Source organism: Bombina bombina, chromosome 8 (assembly GCF_027579735.1).
Source record: "Bombina bombina isolate aBomBom1 chromosome 8, aBomBom1.pri, whole genome shotgun sequence".
NCBI lineage: Eukaryota > Metazoa > Chordata > Amphibia > Anura > Bombinatoridae > Bombina > Bombina bombina.
Window position 1 is genome coordinate 243,635,898 of NC_069506.1, and position 22,056 is coordinate 243,657,953.

Genomic DNA, 22,056 nt, shown 5'->3' on the forward strand with positions numbered 1-22,056 from the left:
GCCTTTTTTAATTTATGTGTATAAAAACAGCAAAATATAAAGTTCCCTCTGTATTGTATCTGCTAATGTGTAGCACTCAATACAGCTGGGAAAAAGTATCACTGATCTGTAAATATTAATCACTTCTTTTAACGGTTGCAATAATTGCATGAGCTCCAAGTATGAAAATGCAGAATTTCACCAACCAACCAGCACCTATAACGGCTTAAAATAAGATAACACAGCTCTAAAGAGAGCTTTTTTTGTTTTTAGAAATAAGTTCAAAATATAGTTTTTATTACACATTTGAACTTTGAAACTTGTATACAAATTTATTGTGATTACATTTTATTTTTTTAGTGTAATTATGTTTTTTGAGGGTTAAACATTTTTAAAATGCACTAAACACCATATAATTTCAAGACATTTCTGTTGTGTTCTTTAGAAATGAAATATCAGCCAAACTTTATTTTTATTTTTAAGCAAATGAACATATTTTTTACTGCAATTATTTTCTGAATTCCTTTTGTGATTCAGATAGAGCAGGCACTTTTAAGCAACTTTCTAATTTACTCCTATTATCAATTTTTCTTCATTCTCTTGATATTTTTATTTGAAAAACAAGAATGTAAGTTTAGATGCCGGTCCATTTTTGGTGAACAACCTGGGTTGTTCTTGCTGATTGGTGGATAAATTGACCCATAAATAAACAAGTGCTGTCCATAGTACTGAACCAAAAATTGTCTGGCTCCTTAAGTTAGATGCCTTCTTTTTCAAATAAAGATAGCAAGAGAATTAGGAAAAATTGATAATAGGTCCTCTATTTATCATCAACAGTACTAAACTGGGATCTTCTAAGTATGTTTTTAAAAGTTTTTTTTATTTGATTTTTAGATTAGTATCTGTGCATATTATTCTTTATAATATTTCATATTACATGCAGGTATATCATAGTTGGTGTACACTGTCCCTTTAAATCAACAGGACACAGGGCTAGTCCTCAGGTCCCTGGGTGTGAAATGGGTCTAAAACCAAAGCAAATTAAAATTAAGAGAGATGATTCAATGAAGTCTGCAGACAGAGGCTTAAGCTGGCAAGCAAAAGGCTTAGCTCCAAGGGGCAGGTAGAGATGTTCTCTACCTGCCATAGTCCTTCCATAACCCCAAAAAAGTCACATATTAAAAAGAGGTATCCGGACAGAGAGGGCAGGGAGTGGCTGGGGCTGTTTCCTTGCAAAGCACAAGAGAGAGGGAAGAGGTTCAGAGGGCTGGGTTTAACCACAGCCATTAGGGGTGCCACTTCCAGAAACTGGGAAGCTCTCTCCCTACCACCTGGGTATATGTACCCCTGAGGGGGATGTACTCCCAGTACCCAAGGGCATGGGCAATTATTTTTATTGGGCAACCATTTTTAGCCACCAGGGGGCTCTGCCATTGGGGTGTGAGCCTCCCTCTCCCTCCCATTGGCCAGCTCCTTGAGTAGTGTAAAGTTATTTAAATGTGTCCATTTGTTTTGTAAAGAAATTAAAAATGAATACCACAAAAAATTATTACATTATTGGGAGCGAAAAGGGGTTTATCATGGGTGTTTACTTGTGTCAAGTTTTTCACTTGTATTACAAGTTCAAAGTAAACGTGATCGCTTAAGTGCAATTGAAGTTAACGCTTTTCGGGATTTCAGGATTTGGCGTCCTTAGAGCTCTTTTTAACTGTTTCGCAAAACAAAAGTGTCACAAAACACATCAAAAATACATTATAAAGGACAGTTACACCCATAATAACGCTGTCTAATAAAATATTCAAAAAAGTCAGGCAAAAGGCTTTAACATTAAGATACATACATATACATGTTCAAATATGTATATGTATGTATACATGTATTTATGTGTATATATGTATATACAGACATATATACACTTCTAAACACATAAATACATATGTACACACATATAGACATAATAGCCATCCACTAATGTTGTCACCCTTTGTAAATATGAGCAAAGAAGGCTGTGAAAAATTGTCTTTATTGTTTAACCTTTTGATCTTTAGTTAAAAAAAATACACAAAAATACAATTGCAAATACAACACAGGTTTATCCAAAAAAAAAATATATATTAAATATATGTGAGGCACAATTATTGGCACCCCTATGAATTCATAAGAGAAAAACATATTTGAAGTATATTCCCATGGATATTTTAACTTTTTTTAGTACACCTGGGTAATTAGACACAGGACATTATTCAATCATGACCTCCTATTTCCCAGGGGTATAAATATGAGGTAAAAAATAGGCCAAATTCCCTTTCATTCGTTAATAATGGGTAAGACCAACGAATATAACTGTGATGTGCAGCAAAATGTTGTTGAACTTTATAAAATGGGAAGTGGCTATAAGAAAATAGCAAAAACATTGAAAATGCCCATTTCCACCACTAGGGCAATAATTAAGAAGTTCCAGTCAAATGGAAATGTTATGAATCAACCTGGAAGAGGACGTGCATCTATATTGTCTCAACACACTGTGAAGAGGAGGGTTTAAGTGGCCAAAATATCTCCAAGGATCACAGTTGGAGAATTGCAGAAGTTAGTTGTGTCTTGGGGGCCTATTTATCAAGCTCCGAACGGAGCTTGACAGCCCATGTTTCTGGCGAGTCTTCAGACTCGCCAGAAACACAAGTTATGTAGAAGCGGTCACAAAGACCGCTGCTCCAAAACCCTGTCCGCCTGCTCTGAGCAGGCGGACAGGAATCGCCGGATTTCAAACCGATCGAGTATGATCGGGTTGATTGACACCCCCTGCTGGCGGCCCATTGGCCGTGAGTCTGCAGGGGGTGGCGTTGCACCAGCAGCTCTTGTGAGCTGCTGGTGCAATGCTGAATATGGAGAGTGCATTGCTCTCCGCATTAAGCGATGTCTTGCGGACCTGATTCGCACTGTCGGATCAGGTCCGCAAAACATTTGTTAAATTGGCCTCTTGGGGTCAGAAAGTTTCCAAAACTTAAATCTAACGTCACCTACATAATCACAAGTTGTTTGGAAAGGTTTCAAGAAAAAAGCTTCTACTCTCATCCAAAAATAAACTCAAGATTCTTCAGTTTGCCAGACACTACTGGAATTTCAAATGGGATCGGGTTCAATGGTCAGGTGATACCAAAATAGAGCTTTTTGGCAATAAACACCAGAAGTGGGTATGTCGCACACAGAAAGGTAGTCATGTGGAAAAGTACCTCATGCTCATGATTAAATGGAAGTGGTTCTTTAACATTTTGGGGATGTCTTTCTGCCACAGGGCCTGGAAATTTTGTTAGAATACACGGCATAATGGAGTCTATCAAATATCAACAGATATTAAATGAACACCTGACTGCCTCTGCCAGAAATCTTAAAATTGGCTGTGGTTGGATCTTCAAGCAGGACAATGATCCAAAACAATCATCAAAATCAACACTGAAATGGTTTAATGACCACAAAATCATGGTACTGCAATGGTCATCCCAGTCCCCTGACTTGAACCCCATAGAAAACCTGTTGGGTGAACTGGAGAGGAGAGTCTTCCAACTTCGACCTCAAAATTTGAAAGATCTGGAGATATTCTGTATCGAGAAATTGTCTCATATCCCTTGCCATGTATTCTCCAACCTCATCAGGCAATATAGAAGAAGACTCAGACCTGTTATCTTGGCAAAGGGAGGTAGCACAAAGCATTGACTAAAATGGGGCCAATAATTGTAGCACACATATATTTAACAACAATACTTTTTTCTTTTAATAAACCTGTGTTGTGTTTACAATTGTTTGATATCCATGAGAGCAGAGTAATTTTGTGTATTTTTTGAACAAAAAATCAAAATGTTAAACAATAGACACATTTTCACAGCCTACTTTGCATGTTTACCAAGGGTGCCAATATTAGTGGAGGGCACTGTAAGTGCATTGGAGCCCTTTGCAGTTAAGTAGATGAAAACATCTAAAAACATATTTACAGTGTATGTACTGTAATTACATATAGGTATAGATATAAACATATACAGTATATATATACGAGTAAAGATGTAATACCAGCGCTAAAACTTAGATCAAATATATATGTATATCTGTAATGTTATATGAGATTTTTTTATATGCCTACCTATGGTATTTCTACCCTCAGGATGGACAAATGTCTCAATGGGTGTATTATATTGGTATATTATATATTATTATATATATGATATTATATTATATATTATTATTATTATTATTATTATTATTATTATTATTATTATTATTAAAAAAAAGATTCAGTATACCCTTAACACTGGATCAATATGGTTCAGCGCACAGATAAATATTCTTTTAAACTTGTAGTTATAAATTCTAGAGTCCCAAATAAAACAAAATTGGTAATAAAGATGAGAAAATGGTAAATGCTTTTTTTCTTACCAGAAATTACCCCAATCATATGAGGTAATGTTAGCACACGGGAAAATACTAATGATGTAGTGGTCCTCTGATCTGTAGTTGTTCCCCTCTGTTGGTTCCTTTGTTAGGTGACTCTTGTAGGGCACTTTTAACCAATGGAAACACCTTTCTGATAGAAACTTCCAATTTTCTCTGTGATGGTATGTCTTTGTATCTCCCCGGAGTATGGTTAAGTGATAGAATTTCTCAGCAGATAGTTTCAGGAGAAAAAAGGAGAAAACACATAGTGTAACTGTCATACAAGTGGTTTATTTAGTTTAAAGCTTTAAAATTTTGCACTTACAATTGGTGACCTCAATCCTTAATGAGGTAAGCATTCAAGCATGTAAATATAAGAGGGTTCATACTATATTGGAATGTCCGTTTTTGTCCCCTCCTTCACTTTGTAGATTTATTTAAACACAACAAATTTCTCTCTTGATAGATTTGATAGTAAAAATATACACAATTTCTTATGCTAAATAGTTGTCCTTTCAGAAGTTCTTTCTTTGCATTATTATTTAGTACCAAATGTTACAGTATAAAAAAGGTAAATATAAAAAATGAATCAATATGAATATAAAACTGTGTTAGTATTAAAACAATAAATGTGTTCAAGATGCACAGATAGTTCATCTCCCAAAGAGGCTGTTGCTAGTGTGTAGTGCTGCAGTGCACTTGCAGCAGTGTAATGAAACGAGTAGTTGCCCAGGGAAAAAAAAACAATAAAAAAGAACAAATACACTTCAAATAAAAGTCAATTGCCACTAAAGGCTGCCAGTATCGTGGTAAGAAAAAACTGTACACCCACTTGGGATTCCTTATGCGTTTCGAAGTATCTATCTACTTCTTCGTCAGAGGCAAGTTTGTGTACAGAGTGGGCGGCTTTACATTTAAAGGTAGATAAGTGGGCGTGTTTTTCCTCCCGCGTTGTGACGTAATTACATCATATGACTTTGGCAGCCAATCGTGGACTGGAGTCTAATGTTCCCATGGAGACCGTTACTATATGTTTACCTTAGGGGTAATAAGCCAATCATCGCTTTTATTTATAGCGTTCTCATGGCAATCTCGGTCAGTGATCTATACCTAGTTGGTGACAGCGTTAAGCTGACATGGTCCAGTCTATGAGTAATTCAGTAAAGAATGTTGTTTGTTATCTATAAAAATGGCAAGCTTCAATATTTGTTCTAGGCATATAAAAAAATAATGTATATTTATACATAGGGCAAAAAACGGCACACTATTTATTTGTATGTCTTAAATAAGGGTACTTGGATGAATAAAAGGAAGTGTGTAAAAGTGGATAAAAGGGGGAAATAGTATAAATCCTTATATAGTTAATTTACCTAGGTACGTTCTTTCGTGTTCTCATCCCCATTCCTTCCTTAATTTAAAAGAAGGGATTTCTCCATGGGTAATAAGAGTCCTTATTGTTAACCAACCTACATTTAGACCTTAGGAGCAGTTCTATAAGTTATTATACACTACATTGGCTTTCTATTTCAATGTTTCCCTAGCCGGTTCTATACTTTTTTGTTTATTTCATTTTCTTTGATTATGGACAATCTTTGTATCATCAACAGTTAAATGTTATTTTATATGTCCTAGTAAAAAATCTTATTATTTATCTATATATTGGAATCTGTATTGGATATTCATTTTATAAAAAGGCTGCTAGGTCCATATCTTTATTAAGACCTATAGGATTCATAGTGCCCATGTAATGAATCCAAAATGTTTCTCTTTGTCTTAGTCTCTGAAATCTATCTCTTCCCCTCCTTGGTACAGAGACATGTTCAAAAATAGTTCCTCTCAAAAACTGGGGGTCTTTTTGGTGGAATTTTTTGAAGTGTTGAGAAATACTATGACCCTTGAACCCTGTCTCTATGCTTTTTATATGTTCAAGAAGACGTGTCTTATAGGATCGTTTAGTACGCCCTATATACTGTAATTTACAAGAGCATTCTAGTAAGTAGACCACGAAGGTGGTCTTGCAATTGGTCAAAGTATTAATAGTACAAATTTTGTCTAGAAAAGTATTAGATGCAATTCTTTTTGCTGCTTTTTTTGGATCATATGCATGTTCGCAGCCTCTGCAATTAAGTCTATTGCACTTAAAAAAAACATTTTCTAGTGTTGGTTAACCAATTTTTTTCTTTTGTTTTATGTTTGAGTTGGCATGGTGCCAGCATTTGTTTGAAATTTGTATTCTTCCTGAAAATTATTTTCGGTGCATTTCCAATACTGTTTTTTAGGAATTTATCCTGCTGTAGGATAGGCCAATATTTTTTAATTTTTTTTTTTAATTTCTGGTGCTGCCTCATTGTGTGTAGTTATCATATTTATATTTCTATTCTGATAGGTTTGATTATTCTCTTTTCTGAGGTTTTTGCTGTTTGTCAGTAAACTGTTCCTCTCTAGGTTTTTTACTCTATTTAGAGAATTTTCTACAAATTTTTTGGGATATTTCTTTTGAATAAATTTCCTCTTCAGGATATTTGCTTCTCTGTTATAGTCACTTAATTTGGAACAATTTCTTCTAAGTCGTTGAAATTGTCTGAATGGAATGTTGTTAATCCATGGCTGGTAGCGACTACTATCCGCTCTTAAGTATCCGTTACAATAGGTCTCATTGTTGTACAACTTGGTTAGTATTGTTATATATATATATATATATATATATATATATATATATATATATATATATATATATATATATGAATATTTATTTAAAAACATTTTCTCCTATGTGAAGAACATTGGAATGGGAATTCCAATGGATTTTACATGTTTTCAGTTACTTGACTGCAAAGGGCTTCAAAACACACACACACACACACACATATATATATATATACAGTATATATATATATATATATATATATATATATATATATATATATATATATGTAGAAATAAGTAAAATGTGTCTCCTCAGTGTACTGAGTTGACACAAGTGATACTCTGTTGTGGGCGCTGGTCAGAAGGTGTATAGGAAATAGTGGCAGCTGTATAGGACATATACTGGGAGGGTTGTGAAGCCCTAGACAGTAAAAGAGAATATATATTCAAAGGTGGATACAGCGCCTATATGTCCAATATACTGATGTGGTATGTGAGGAATAAAGGATGGGAAAAAGCAAATAAGAACATAGAAAATTTTAATATATATATATTTTTCTTTTATTTTTTCTTTTATTTTCTATGTTCTTATTTGCTTTTTCCCATCCTTTATTCCTCACATACCACATCAGTATATTGGACATATAGGCGCTGTATCCACCTTTGAATGCAAGTGAAGTCTGTTTTGTGTGATTATTTTATTAGGTTTATAATGCTGTTTAGCAAATGTTTTTGTTCATTTAACTTAGTTTAATTATATATTCTGTGTTGTGTGATTATTTTATTAGGTTTATAATGCTGTTTAGCATTTAAAGTCTTCATTTCAAAGCTTTAAAAATAATATATTAGGTGTTACTTATGACAATTTTGAGAGGGGCCTGGAACCTATCTCCCTCACTTTCCATTGACTTACATTATAAACTGGGTTTCAATTTACAACCATTCCTTCTGGAACCTAACCCCGGCGTAAACTGAGGGCTACCTGTATATGTATATATATATATATATATATATATATATATATATATATATATATATATATATATATATATATATATATATATATATATATATATATATATATATACATACATAGACCTATTTAGACATTTATATGTATGTATCTCTATGTTAAAGTCCCCTTTGGGGGCCTTTTTCTTCTAACACCCGAGACCTCATATCATTGAGTCCCTATAACTTTTTTATGCTATTTTTAAAATAATTTTTATTAGACAGTGTTAATGAGTGTAACTTTACATTTAAATGTATTTTTGATGTGTTTTGTGTAACTTTTTTGACTTGCGTTACAGTTAACTGGAGCTATGACGCATGAAATTCAATAGAGCAAACGCTTTACTTTCAACTTATATTATGCACACTACTTCTGATGCAAGCAAAGAACCCCTTATCGTTCCCATGCAACAGTTAGCGCTCCACTCATAATCTTGCCCTTCATGTTGTCACTCTGTGAATTTCTCATTGTGATTTTATAAAGATATAGAGAAAATACTAACGGCTAGATTTAGAGTTTTGTCGGTAACAACCCGCGTAGCTAACGCATGCTTTTTTTCCCCCGCACCTTTTAAATACCGCTGGTATTTAGAGTTCACAGAATGGCTGCGTTTTCAGTGCGTTAGGCTCCAAAAAGGGAGCGTAGAGCATAATTTACTGCCACTGCAACTCTCGATACCAGCATTGCTTACGGACGCGGCTAGCTTAAAAAACGTGCTCGTGCACGATTCCCCCATAGGAAACAATTGGGCAGTTTGAGCTGAAAAAAAACCTAACACCTGCAAAAAAGCAGCGTTCAGCTCCTAACGCAGCCCCATTGTTTCCTATAGGGAAACATTTCCTAAGTCTGCACCTAACACTCTAACATGTACCCCGAGTCTAAACACCCCTAACCTTACACTTATTAACCCCTAATCTGCCGCCCCCGCTATCGCTGACCCCTGCATATTATTTTTAACCCCTAATCTGCCGCTCCGTACACCGCCGCAACCTACATTATCCCTATGTAACCCTAATCTGCTGCCCCTAACATCGCCGACCCCTATATTATATTTATTAACCCCTAATCTGCCGCCCCCAACGTCGCTGCCACCTACCTACAATTATTAACCCCTAATCTGCCGATCGGACCTCGCCGCTACTATAATAAATGTATTAACCCCTAAAGCTAAGACTAACCATAACCCTAACACCCCCCTAAGTTAAATATAATTTTATTCTAATGAAATAAATTAACTCTTATTAAATAAATTATTCCTATTTAAAGCTAAATACTTACCTGTAAAATAAACCCTAATATAGCTACAATATAAATTATAATTATATTGTAGCTATTTTAGGATTCATATTTATTTTACAGGCAACTTTGTAATTATTTTAACCAGGTACAATAGCTATTAAATAGTTAATAACTATTTAATAGCTACCTAGTTAAAATAATTACAAAATTACCTGTAAAATAAATCCTAACCTAAGTTACAATTAAACCTAACACTACACTAGCAATAAATTAATTAAATAAAATACCTACAATTATCTACAATTAAACCTAACACTACATTATCAATAAATAAATTAAATAAAATACCTACAAATAAATACAATTAAATAAACTAACTAAAGTACAAAAAATAAAAAAGAACTAAGTTACAAAAAATAAAAAAATATTTACAAACATTAGAAAAATATTACAACAATTTTAAACTAATTACACCTACTCTAAGCCCCCTAATAAAATAACAAAGCCCCCAAAATAAAAAAATGCCCTACCCTATTCTAAAATTAAAATAGAAAAGCTCTTTTACCTTACCAGCCCTTAAAAGGGCCATTTGCGGGGCATGCCCCAAAGAATTCAGCTCTTTTGCCTGGAGAAAAAAAACATACAATACCCCCACCCAACATTACAACCCACCACCCACATACCCCTAATATAACCCAAACCCCCCTTAAATAAACCTAACACTAAGCCCCTGAAGATCTTCCTACCTTATCTTCACCACACCGGGTATCACACCGATCCGTCCTGGCTCCGATGTCTTGATCCAAGCCCAAGCGGGGGGCTGAAGACATCCATCCTCCGGCTGAAGTATTGATCCAAGTGGGCAGAAGAGGACATCGGGACCGGCAAACATCTTCATCCAAGCCGCATCTTCTATGTTCTTCCATCAGATGACGACCGGCTCCATCTTGAAGACCTCCAGTGCGGATCCATCCTCTTCTTCCGACGACTAGACGACGAATGAAGGTTCCTTTAAGGGACGTCATCCAAGATGGCGTCCCTCGAATTACAATTGGCTGATAGGATTCTATCAGCCAATCGGAATTAAGGTAGGAAAATTCTGATTGGCTGATGGAATCAGCCAATCAGATTCAAGTTCAATCCGATTGGCTGATCCGATCAGCCAATCAGATTGAGCTCGCATTCTATTGGCTGTTCCGAAGAAGATGTTTGCCGGTCCGGATGTCCTCTTCTGCCCGCTTGGATCAAGACTTCAGCCGGAGGATGGATGTCTTCAGCCCCCCGCTTGGGCTTGGATCAAGACATCGGAGCCAGGACGGATCGGTGTGATACCTGGTGTGGTGAAGATAAGGTAGGAAGATCTTCAGGGGCTTAGTGTTAGGTTTATTTAAGGGGGGTTTGGGTTAGATTAAGGGTATGTGGGTGGTGGGTTGTAATGTTGGGGGGGGTATTGTATGTTTTTTTTTACAGGCAAAAGAGCTGAATTCTTTGGGGCATGCCCCGCAAATGGCCCTTTTAAGGGCTGGTAAGGTAAAAGAGCTTTTCTATTTTAATTTTAGAATAGGGTAGGGCATTTTTTTATTTTGGGGGGGGCTTTGTTATTTTGTTAGGGGACTTAGAGTAGGTGTAATTAGTTTAAAATTGTTGCAATATTTTTCTAATGTTTGTAAATATTTTTTTATTTTTTGTAACTTAGTTCTTTTTTATTTTTTGTACTTTAGTTAGTTTATTTAATTGTATTTATTTGTAGGTATTTTATTTAATTTATTTATTGATAGTGTAGTGTTAGGTTTAATTGTAGATAATTGTAGGTATTTTATTTAATTAATTTATTGCTAGTGTAGTGTTAGGTTTAATTGTAACTTAGGTTAGGATTTATTTTACAGGTAATTTTGTAATTATTTTAACTAGGTCGCTATTAAATAGTTATTAACTATTTAATAGCTATTGCACCTGGTTAAAATAAATACAAAGTTGCCTGTAAAATAAATATTAATCCTAAAATAGCTACAATATAATTATAATTTATATTGTAGATATATTAGGGTTTATTTTACAGGTAAGTATTTAGCTTTAAATAGGAATAATTTATTTAATAAGAGTTAATTTATTTCGTTAGATTTAAATTATATTTAACTTAGGGGGGTGTTAGTGTTAGGGTTAGACTTAGCTTTAGGGGTTAATACATTTATTAGAGTAGCGGTGTGGTCTGGTCGGCAGATTAGGGGTTAATAAGTGTATGTAGGTGTCGGCGACGTTGAGGGGGGCAGATTAGGGGTTAAAAAATATAATATAGGGGTCGGCGGTGTTAGGGGCAGCAGATTAGGGGTACATAAGTATAACGTAGGTGGCGGTGGTGTGCGGTCGGCAGATTAGGGGTTAAAAAAATGTATTATAGTGGCGGCGATGTGGGGGGACCTCGGTTTAGGGGTACATAGGTAGTTTATGGGTGTTAGTGTACTTTAGAGCACAGTAGTTAAGAGCTTTATGAACCGGCGTTAGCCCAAAAAGCTCTTAACTCCTGTTTTTTTTCTGCGGCTGGAGTTTTGTCGTTAGATTTCTAATGCTCACTTCAGCCACGACTCTAAATACCGGCGTTAGAAAGATCCCATTGAAAAGATAGGATACGCAAATTGCGTAGGGGGATCTGCGGTATGGAAAAGTTGCGGCTGCAAAGTGAGCGTTAGACCCTTTAATGACTGACTCCAAATACCAGCGGGCGGTAAAAACCAGCGTTAGGAGCCTCTAACGCTGGTTTTGACGGCTACCGCCAAATTCTAAATCTAGGCCTAAATTTCCAGAAGATTATATAAAAATAACTTAGCATTTTGGGTTGTTCAAAGTACTAATTGTAGGGTAAAAAATAATATGATCTATTTAAGTACATAATTTTATTTTTAAACATATTTTAATGTGTCACTATGGACACCATTTTCAAGCATAGAATACAGCTTGGGAGTTCTTGAAGTATATGCCTGTTTATATGCTCTTTAAAGGTTGCTGCTGTCTAATCTGCCCAAATCCTCAGTTGGTAGCATTAAATAACTTAAGGCTCATTCCCCTGGGAAGTTTGATAAGTCCAAGATCTGCTTTTGCGTGATTGGTTGCACAAGAGCAGAGGTTGTGATGCACAAGTATTTTCTTGGGAAATTAATAAAAGCATCAGAGGTTCCCTAGCTGGGACCCTAGCCTGTCTTGCAGTTTAGTAATTGTAAACATGTTTACCCATGAGCAGTTTATGCCAACTCCAGATAAAATACTGCCAGTTAGCTAATCAAAGGGGGCATCTGGAGTCAGGGGCATAACTACCATTCCGCACCAGAGCCCAAGAGCTGGAGGGGGCCCATAACAGCCAGTCTATACATAGTTGTGTGCAGAAGGTTTACAATCCTAATGCAGGGGAGCATTTTATAAGTGCAGGTTATAGGTCTATCTATCTATCTATCTATCTATCTATCTATCTATCTATCTATCATCTATCTATCCTAAAAAGCATCATACAGAGCAGAATGTATATTAACACCCTTGCTTTCTACTGAGTTACCTTTAGAGGGTGCTCCATGCTGATCTCAGTGCTAAAACAGCTTTTTTCAAAAGTCTTTGTTAGCTCAATGTCAATTAGTACTGAAAGTGAGAGTAAGGGGCTCGCCGGAAACAGAAGTTATGAAGCAGCGGTCTAAAGACCACTGCTCCATAACCTGTTCGCCTGCTCTGAAACAGCGGACAGACATCACCAGAAACCAACCCGATCAAATACGATCAGGTTGATTGACACCCATCTGCAGGGGGCGACATTGCACCAGCAGTTCACAAGAACTGCTTGTGTAATGATAAATGCGGAGAGTGTATGCTGTCAGCATTTATCGATGTGCAGCGGACATGATCCGCTATATCGGATCATGTCCGCTCGCACATTAATAAATAGGCCCCTAAGTGTGAGATGCCAGTGCTTTTTGCTATAAATCTCCCAAGTTTGCTTGCTTAAATGTTTTTATAACTTTATAATGGAATGTTGGTCAATATGGTTGCAAAGGACAAATTCATGTTTGTTTATAATCCTTTCAACTAGACCTGAGCTTTAGATTTAGAACACATAAAATACAAAATAAATGAAACCACACCTCAAACATACGTCAAGTTCCTAGTAAATTGATTTTTTTTGATCCTCTTTTTTTATGTATCGAAAATTGCACTTACTCTAAAAAAAAAACAACGGACAGCAATCTACAGCAAATGAAACATGATTACAAAGCTTGATACAATTGTCATCTCTTCAATTCAAATCAAACTCCAACTTATCTGTGTACTTCCGTGGCTGGGGCTTGATTGTGAAATACACAGCATGGCTTAAATTTGGGAAACTTTAGCAGATTTGACATGCAAATTGAAATGTCTCAGAAATAGTATGCGCAATGTAATATATTAAATCAACATTGTCTATTCTGCAGGCCTAAGAAAGAGCTTTCTGTTATACATGTTCCTTTAGCATCAGCAGTCAGTGGGAGGGTGCCGCAGGGTGGAGGATTTGTATGCAGGACTCATGATAACCATATTCTAAGTCATGGGTGAGATGCAGAGAATGAAATCAGTGTTCTGTAATAATTCAATTAAAGTGAAGTGAAGAAAAGAGAAAAGGAATACGGTCCCTTCACATTATGGATGTCTTGTGCACTAAATTTAAAGTCTTGCTCTTTTTCTGCATAAAAGTGAATCAAGTATACTTGTTATAGATTTGGCTTGTCCAAACTAGGGCCACAGGGCCACAATATGGCGCTCTAATGTTTTGCATGTGTCCTACTATTGCAAACTGAATACATGTATTTGCCTTCATGAGGGAAGAAGCAAGAAATATGTTCTGAAATAGTAAAAAAAAAAGTGTTCAATGAAAAATACATGACATGTTTTACATATATATATATATATATATATATATATATATATATATATATATATATATATATATATATATATATATATATATATATATATATATACAGGGAGTGCAGAATTATTAGGCAAATGAGTATTTTGACCACATCATCCTCTTTATGCATGTTGTCTTACTCCAAGCTGTATAGGCTCGAAAGCCTACTACCAATTAAGCATATTAGGTGATGTGCATCTCTGTAATGAGAAAGGGTGTGGTCTAATGACATCAACACCCTATATCAGGTGTGCATAATTATTAGGCAACTTCCTTTCCTTTGGAAAAATGAGTCAAAAGAAGGACTTGACAGGCTCAGAAAAGTCAAAAATAGTGAGATATCTTGCAGAGGGATGCAGCACTCTTAAAATTGCAAAGCTTCTGAAGCGTGATCATCGAACAATCAAGCGTTTCATTCAAAATAGTCAACAGGGTGGCAAGAAGCGTGTGGAAAAACCAAGGCGCAAAATAACTGCCCATGAACTGAGAAAAGTCAAGCGTGCAGCTGCCAAGATGCCACTTGCCGCCAGTTTGGCCATATTTCAGAGCTGCAACATCACTGGAGTGCCCAAAAGCACAAGGTGTGCAATACTCAGAGACATGGCCAAGGTAAGAAAGGCTGAAAGACGACCACCACTGAACAAGACACACAAGCTGAAATGTCAAGACTGGGCCAAGAAATATCTCAAGACTGATTTTTCTAAGGTTTTATGGACTGATGAAATGAGAGTGAGTCTTGATGGACCAGATGGATGGGCCCGTGGCTGGATTGGTAAAGGGCAGAGAGCTCCAGTCCGACTCAGACGCCAGCAAGGTGGAGGTGGAGTACTGGTTTGGGCTGGTATCATCAAAGATGAGCTTGTGGGGCCTTTTCGGGTTGAGGATGGAGTCAAGTTCAACTCCCAGTCCTACTGCCAGTTTCTGGAAGACACCTTCTTCAAGCAGTGGTACAGGAAGAAGTCTGCATCCTTCAAGAAAAACATGATTTTCATGCAGGACAATGCTCCATCACACGCGTCCAAGTACTCCACAGCGTGGCTGGCAAGAAAGGGTATAAAAGAAGAAAATCTAATGACATGGCCTCCTTGTTCACCTGATCTGAACCCCATTGAGAACCTGTGGTCCATCATCAAATGTGAGATTTACAAGGAGGGAAAACAGTACACCTCTCTGAACAGTGTCTGGGAGGCTGTGGTTGCTGCTGCACGCAATGTTGATGGTGAACAGATCAAAACACTGACAGAATCCATGGATGGCAGGCTTTTGAGTGTCCTTGCAAAGAAAGGTGGCTATATTGGTCACTGATTTGTTTTTGGTTTGTTTTTGAATGTCAGAAATGTATATTTGTGAATGTTGAGCTGTTATATTGGTTTCACTGGTAAAAATAAATAATTGAAATGGGTATATATTTGTTTTTTGTTAAGTTGCCTAATAATTATGCACAGTAATAGTCACCTGCACACACATATATCCTCCTAAAATAGCTATAACTAAAAACTACTTCCAAAACTATTCAGCTTTGATATTAATGAGTTTTTTGGGTTCATTGAGAACATGGTTGTTGTTCAATAATAAAATTAATCCTCAAAAATACAACTTGCCTAATAATTCTGCACTCCCTGTATATATATATATATATATATATATATATATATATATATATATATATAAAGAGAGAGAAAGAGAGTGAGAGAGAGAGAGAGAGAGAGAGAGAGAGAGAGAGAGAGAGAGAGAGAGAGAGAGAGAGAGAGAGAGAGAGAGAGAGAGAGAGAGAGAGAGAGAGAGAATATGAGCATGCTGGGATGCTGAGTAAAAGTAAATAGTTTGTTTATACCATTATTCAACATAGACAAACCCCATTCAGATTTCAGGGGCTATATTCTTTTAATAGAGTAAACCTTGTAACTTTGCACTTTCACGATTTTCAGTGTGTGAACTGTTAAAATCTTATTATTGAAGATTATGGGCTAGATTATGAGTGGAGCGCATTATTTCACTTACGCGAGCCCGATATTTGCGCACCACTCAGTAATACCATTGCACGTAAATGGTGCTGGTATTACAGGTGTAGCAAACAAGGCCAAAAGCCAAGTGCTCATGAGAACACGCTTCCATAGGCTCCAATGGGAGCCTCGTTTTCATGCCTGCAGCCACAGCAAACCACCTAGTGCAGTGCAGGGGCAAAGCCTGCAGCGTTGGGACAACAATAAATAAATATATATGTATATTATTATATACATATACACTCACCAGACACTTTATTAGGTAAATCTGGCTAGTACCGGGTTGGACCCCCATTTGCCTTCAGAACTGCCTTAATTCTTCATGGCATAGATTCAACAAGGTGTTGGAAACATTCCTCAGACATTTTAGTCCATATTGCCATGGTAGCATCATGCACTTACTGCAGATTTGTCGGCTGTGCATCCATGATGCAAATCTCCCGTTCCACCACATCCCAAAGGTGCTCTATTGACTGTGGAGGCCATTGGAGAACAGTGAACTCATTGTCATGTTCAAAAAAACAGTTTTAGATGATTTGAGCTTTGTGACATAATGCATTATACTGCTGGAAGTAGCCATCAAAAGATGAATACACTGTAGTCAAAAAGAGATGGTCAGCAACAATACTCAGGTAGGCAGTGGTGTTTAAACGATGCTCAATAAGTACTAAGAGGCCCAAAGTGTGCCAAGAAAATATCCCCCACACCATTACACCACCACTACCAGCCTGAACCGTTGAAACAAGGGAAGATGGAACCATGCTTTCATCTTCGTTACACAAAATTCTGACCCTACCATCTGAATGTCACAGCAGAAATCCAGACTCATCAGACCAGGCAACATTTTTCCAATCTTCTATTGTCAAATTTGTTAAACCTGTGCAAATTGTAGCCTCAGTTTCCTGTTCTTAGCTGACAGGAGTGGCACCAGGTGTGGTCTTCTGCTGCTTTTGCCCATCTGCTTCAAGGTTCACCGTGTTGTGCGTTCAGAGATGGTATTCTGCATACCTTGGTTTTAACAAGTGGTTATTTGAGTTACTGTTGCCTTTCTATCATCTCAAACTGGTCTGCCCATTCTCCTCTGACCTCTGACATCAACAAGGCATTTTCATCCACACAACTGCCGCTCACTGGATATTTTGTCTTTTTCAGACCATTCTCTGTAAATCCTAGAGATGATTGTGCGTTAAAATCCTAGTAGATCAGCAGTTTTTTAAATACTCAGACAAGACTGTCTGGCACTAACAACCATGCCACGTTCAAAGTCACTTAAATCTCCTTTCTTCCCCATTCTTACGCTCAGTTTAAACTTCAGCAAGTTGTCTTCACCACGTCTAGATGCCTTAATGCATTGAGTTGATGCCATGTGATTGGCTGATTTGTGTTACCAAGCAATTGAACAGGTGTACCTAATAAAGTGGCCGGTGAGATTCTATTTATGTGTTTATACTGTATGTGTATACAGTATACAAATATTAACACAGTCCCCTATTGACCTCCATGTAAAGGCACTTTAAGTGCCATGTTTTTTCTTATACCCCACATCCCCTAACTTTAAGCACTTATAACTTATTCATGCAGTTTTTTTTTTACAAAAAAATAAAAATACTCAACTTTATATCTTATCTTAATGTACTGTCCTCTTTATTTTGGGGGTAATTGGGGCAACTTTTATCTTTAACCAGATGTCTGACCTCCGGTCAATTGCATCTAGTGCAAAGTGAAAATGCAGACATTAGCCAGCCACTTGTAATGGCTGGTTATTTAACAAGAGCCCATAAACAGGCACATTTTCCCCTTTACAGGTGCACGTTAATAACATCTCACTTGTCATCCAGCATAAGTTACAGCCACTTTTTTCTACAAGAAAATAATTTGCCACACTGTTCTTCTTTATTGAAGATGAAAATCTCGCAAAATCAACAACTCTTCTCAAAAATGATTTTTAGCAAACATTCCCAGTATATCCATCATGCAAATGGAAGTTCCACTGATTAACATACCTGTATAGCACAGTGTTTTTAAAATAATTAATTAATTTCAGACATGTTAATTATTATATACTTGACACACTTTATGATGTAACTGGAGCCGAAGTGAGAGACAAAGCAGAGTATTGAGTGGCAATAAGTGGCACGGTACCACTCTCTGTAGACACTACAACGGAGCCTCTGGTCACAGTCTCATAAGGCAGAAGAGTAAGTAGTGCAGTTATTTGAGCAGATACACACGCCAGTGAGTGGGGAGTGTATTCATTGATTTATTTTGCAACATTTTGTGTGATATTACATAGCTGTTGACCCATAGTCAACACTCACTCTTCAGCACACAAATTGGGATGCATTGGGTCTTTTTAAGTTGTTAAAGAATTTGTCTGAAAAAAATCACATACGTTTTGTACGTAATATACTTATTATTGCTGACAATGCAGTTAATGGTTAAAGTTGTTCTCAAATACAACACAACAGCAGAGTGGCTATTTATCCAAATATTTAAATACGTTGCTTGAATCATACTTTGAACTTTTCATTGAGACATATATTATATGCTAACATTGCAACTTATCAGGATCCCATAAGGGTACTGTTAGGATCCCATAAGCTCTGTTCATACTGAAATGCAAACTGAGCGGCGGAGACACCACTGATGTCTTCCCTTGCTGGGCCCTGCCTGGGATAGAACAAGGGACTCCAGGTTCATAGACCAGCTTGCTCTATTTGTGCCACTAGAGGAAATTTACTTGCAGGGGTTTGTGGAAGGATATTATCCTCAGCAGGTGTATCTCCCAGCTCCAAACCCTCTAAATCCTTAAATCCTAGCCAATCATGGAAGTGCACTCTGGCTACATATAGAGCAGCCTATGCCTTTACTCCTAGCTTTGGCATTAGATTATTATTATTATTATTAGCTGTACCTACCTGCTGTTTGTTGCTGGATTTCCTGCCTCGGACCTTGCCTACGTTTGGATATTTGCTGCCATTGTTTAAATCTTGGACTGTCTTGACCTTGTCTCGGCATTAGGCACAGTTACTACTATAACTTGAACTTTCCTGTTGTAGTTTTCCCAGCTCCAGTACCTTATTGCCTGCTGTACCTCTTTATTTTGTCTCCAGCACTGTCTTTGTCTGTTGCTTCTAGCAGCCTGTATTCAGCACCCTGGTATCCATTTGTTTGTCCCAGAAGCGGGGATTCTCTTCTTTGACTTGGCCCAGAAGTGGGCACTCTCTGCTTTGCCAAGAAGCAGGCACTCATCTTTCCTTAGCCCTTAAGTGGATACTACTGTCCTTTGCCCTGAAGTGGGCCTTTCAGTACTTTGCTCTGTCTGAACTTGCACCTGAACATCAGTGACTCACACATTCGGCACTCTTCTTGTGAACCAATAACCAAACATGACAAAGTTTTGGGTACAAAAGGCCGCAGCCCGCACTTCCAAATTCTTCAAACAGAGAGGGAGGGAGGGAGCTTTTCCCGCTTCACAAGGGAACTGATGCTGGCTTCCGCCTCACAACCCTCAATACTTATACTCGCTCCTCCTCCTCTAAACTCTGCCTAGCAACCCACTGCTATTGGCCTGTAGTGTGGTCACATGCCCCTGCTCTCAATTCATTCCTTCCGGGGCTTCTTTGACTCACACATTCGGCACTCTTCTTGTGAACCAATAACCAAACATGACAACGTTTTGGGTACAAAAGGCCGCAGCCCGCATTTATTAAACAAACAAGTGTTTACAAATAACACAACCACCTAACCAATGTGGTTACAAAAACTCTGGGGTGCTGTCCATCATCCACCACACGTGCCTTCCACTGGCTGTTGCCAGGCACGCCCCCTTTTCTTAAACTCTCCCCATCGTCCGATGAGGTACCATTACCACATAAAACTCGCCTGATAAGGCCAGCACCCGCCACAGACCGATCTACCGTCGGACACCGCCCAACCGGGCTAAGGCCTTCTGTACCCCTTCTTTTAGGTTAAAATTAAATAAGTGCAACCCCACTTCATTGAGATGCACCCCATCCTTAATAAAAAAGCATCTGCCTGATTCCCCTTCGAATTCAACATGGCGAATGCCAAAACCCCCCAACTGAGAAACAAAACCTGATAGAGTCCTGTTAACTTTTCTTCTGGATAAGTCCAGCCTCCTGACATCCCAAGCTGAGCGCCATTCCAACCTTGTCTCAATTTCTGACCACACAATTAACACCTTCGGAAATAAAACCTTCAACCTACGCATGCCACCCTTCAACTGGTCAATCTTTTTGAGCCATAAACCCTAAGTCATTTCCTCCAGCGTGTAACACCAAAATGTCAGGAGGCTTGTACAGCCTGGCAAACTTACTCACTGTACCCACTACCCCTTCCCATTTGAAACCACTTTACCCCAACCTGTTCCCGAGGAAGACCCAACTGGATTCCCCCTTCCTTTGTTGCTGCTGCCTTTCTCGCCCAGTAAATGAAAGAATGTCCAACTATCCAACACTGAACTGGACCTGTTAAGAAAAACAAAACTATACTATCATGTTAGGTCGAACATAACGTTTAAAACACCCCGACTTCCACCTTCCCACCTTTTTCACAACTTCCTCACTCAAACCCAATTCATGCGCCTCAGTTGCCGCGCCTATTCTAAACGAATGTCATCCAAAGTCTTTCGGGTCCACCCCAGCCACGGACAAAGCCCTTCTAAGCACCGCCCCAAACTGATATTTTGACAATGCTCCTCCATCCTCGTGCCTCAAAAGAGGGCCCTCACCTTTAGGCCTGATCCTAAGATAATCCACCAGTGAAACTACCGGGCAACAAACACCCCCTATAGCAAATAACTTGATTAAGCGGCCCATACCCTCCTGATCTGTCTTAGATTTTCTAAGCCAAATGGACACTTCCTCCCTTGATATCACCACATCACTAAACCTGATACCGCCATTGTCCTTTCTATTGGCCCCAACCAATTCCAACACTCTAAAAGCCCCGAAAAAGGCTAAAACAAAAGCCACTCGGAACAAATAATACTCAAACTTTGAATTGCACACCTCCTCCAAAGCCCCAACTACCTTTAATAGTAAACCAAATACAAGTGGACGTCTTTTGTCCCCCCTAGCTCCACCTCTACAAACACCTTTCACTGCCAATTTTACCCAAAACTCCTTTGTTAAATCTACCCATCCCATCAGCTTAAACAGAAAGGCTAACGCCGCCACCTGACGATTCACCATGGATTTTGACATCTTCGCCTCTTTCCATTCCTGCACCCAATCAACCAAGTACCACACCCAATCCTCTTTTGACAGCCTGATCCCATCCCTGTGCAGTCTACAAAACCACCGTTTCCATACTGGCACGTAAGCTCTTAACGTACTCTGGGCTAAAGCCCCTCTCGCCAATTTCAATCCTTTAAGAAGTCCATCTGCCACAAAGCCCTTGGGCATTCTTCCCCATCCAACTTCGCCTCCGGGGCTGCTTCCCGAAACTTCTGCCACTGCAACCGGGAAAGAGAGTCAGCAATCACATTTTGCTTCCCGGGTACATGCACCGCCCGAAAAAACACATTCCCCCTCAAGCATTCCAGGACAAACACTCAGAGAAGCCGAATCACCGGCCTCGACTTTGCTGTCAACTTATTGATCGCAAATACCACTCCCAGATTGTCAGAGTGGAAAGTCACCTTCCTATCCCTCAGCTCACCATTCCAAACCATCACAGCCACCACCAACGGAAACAATTCTAGAAACACCAAGATCTTGCTTAAACCTTGTTCCCTCCATTCCTCAGGCCATGTATCCACACACCATCTGCCATCAAAATATGCCCCAAAGCCATGTGCTCCTGAA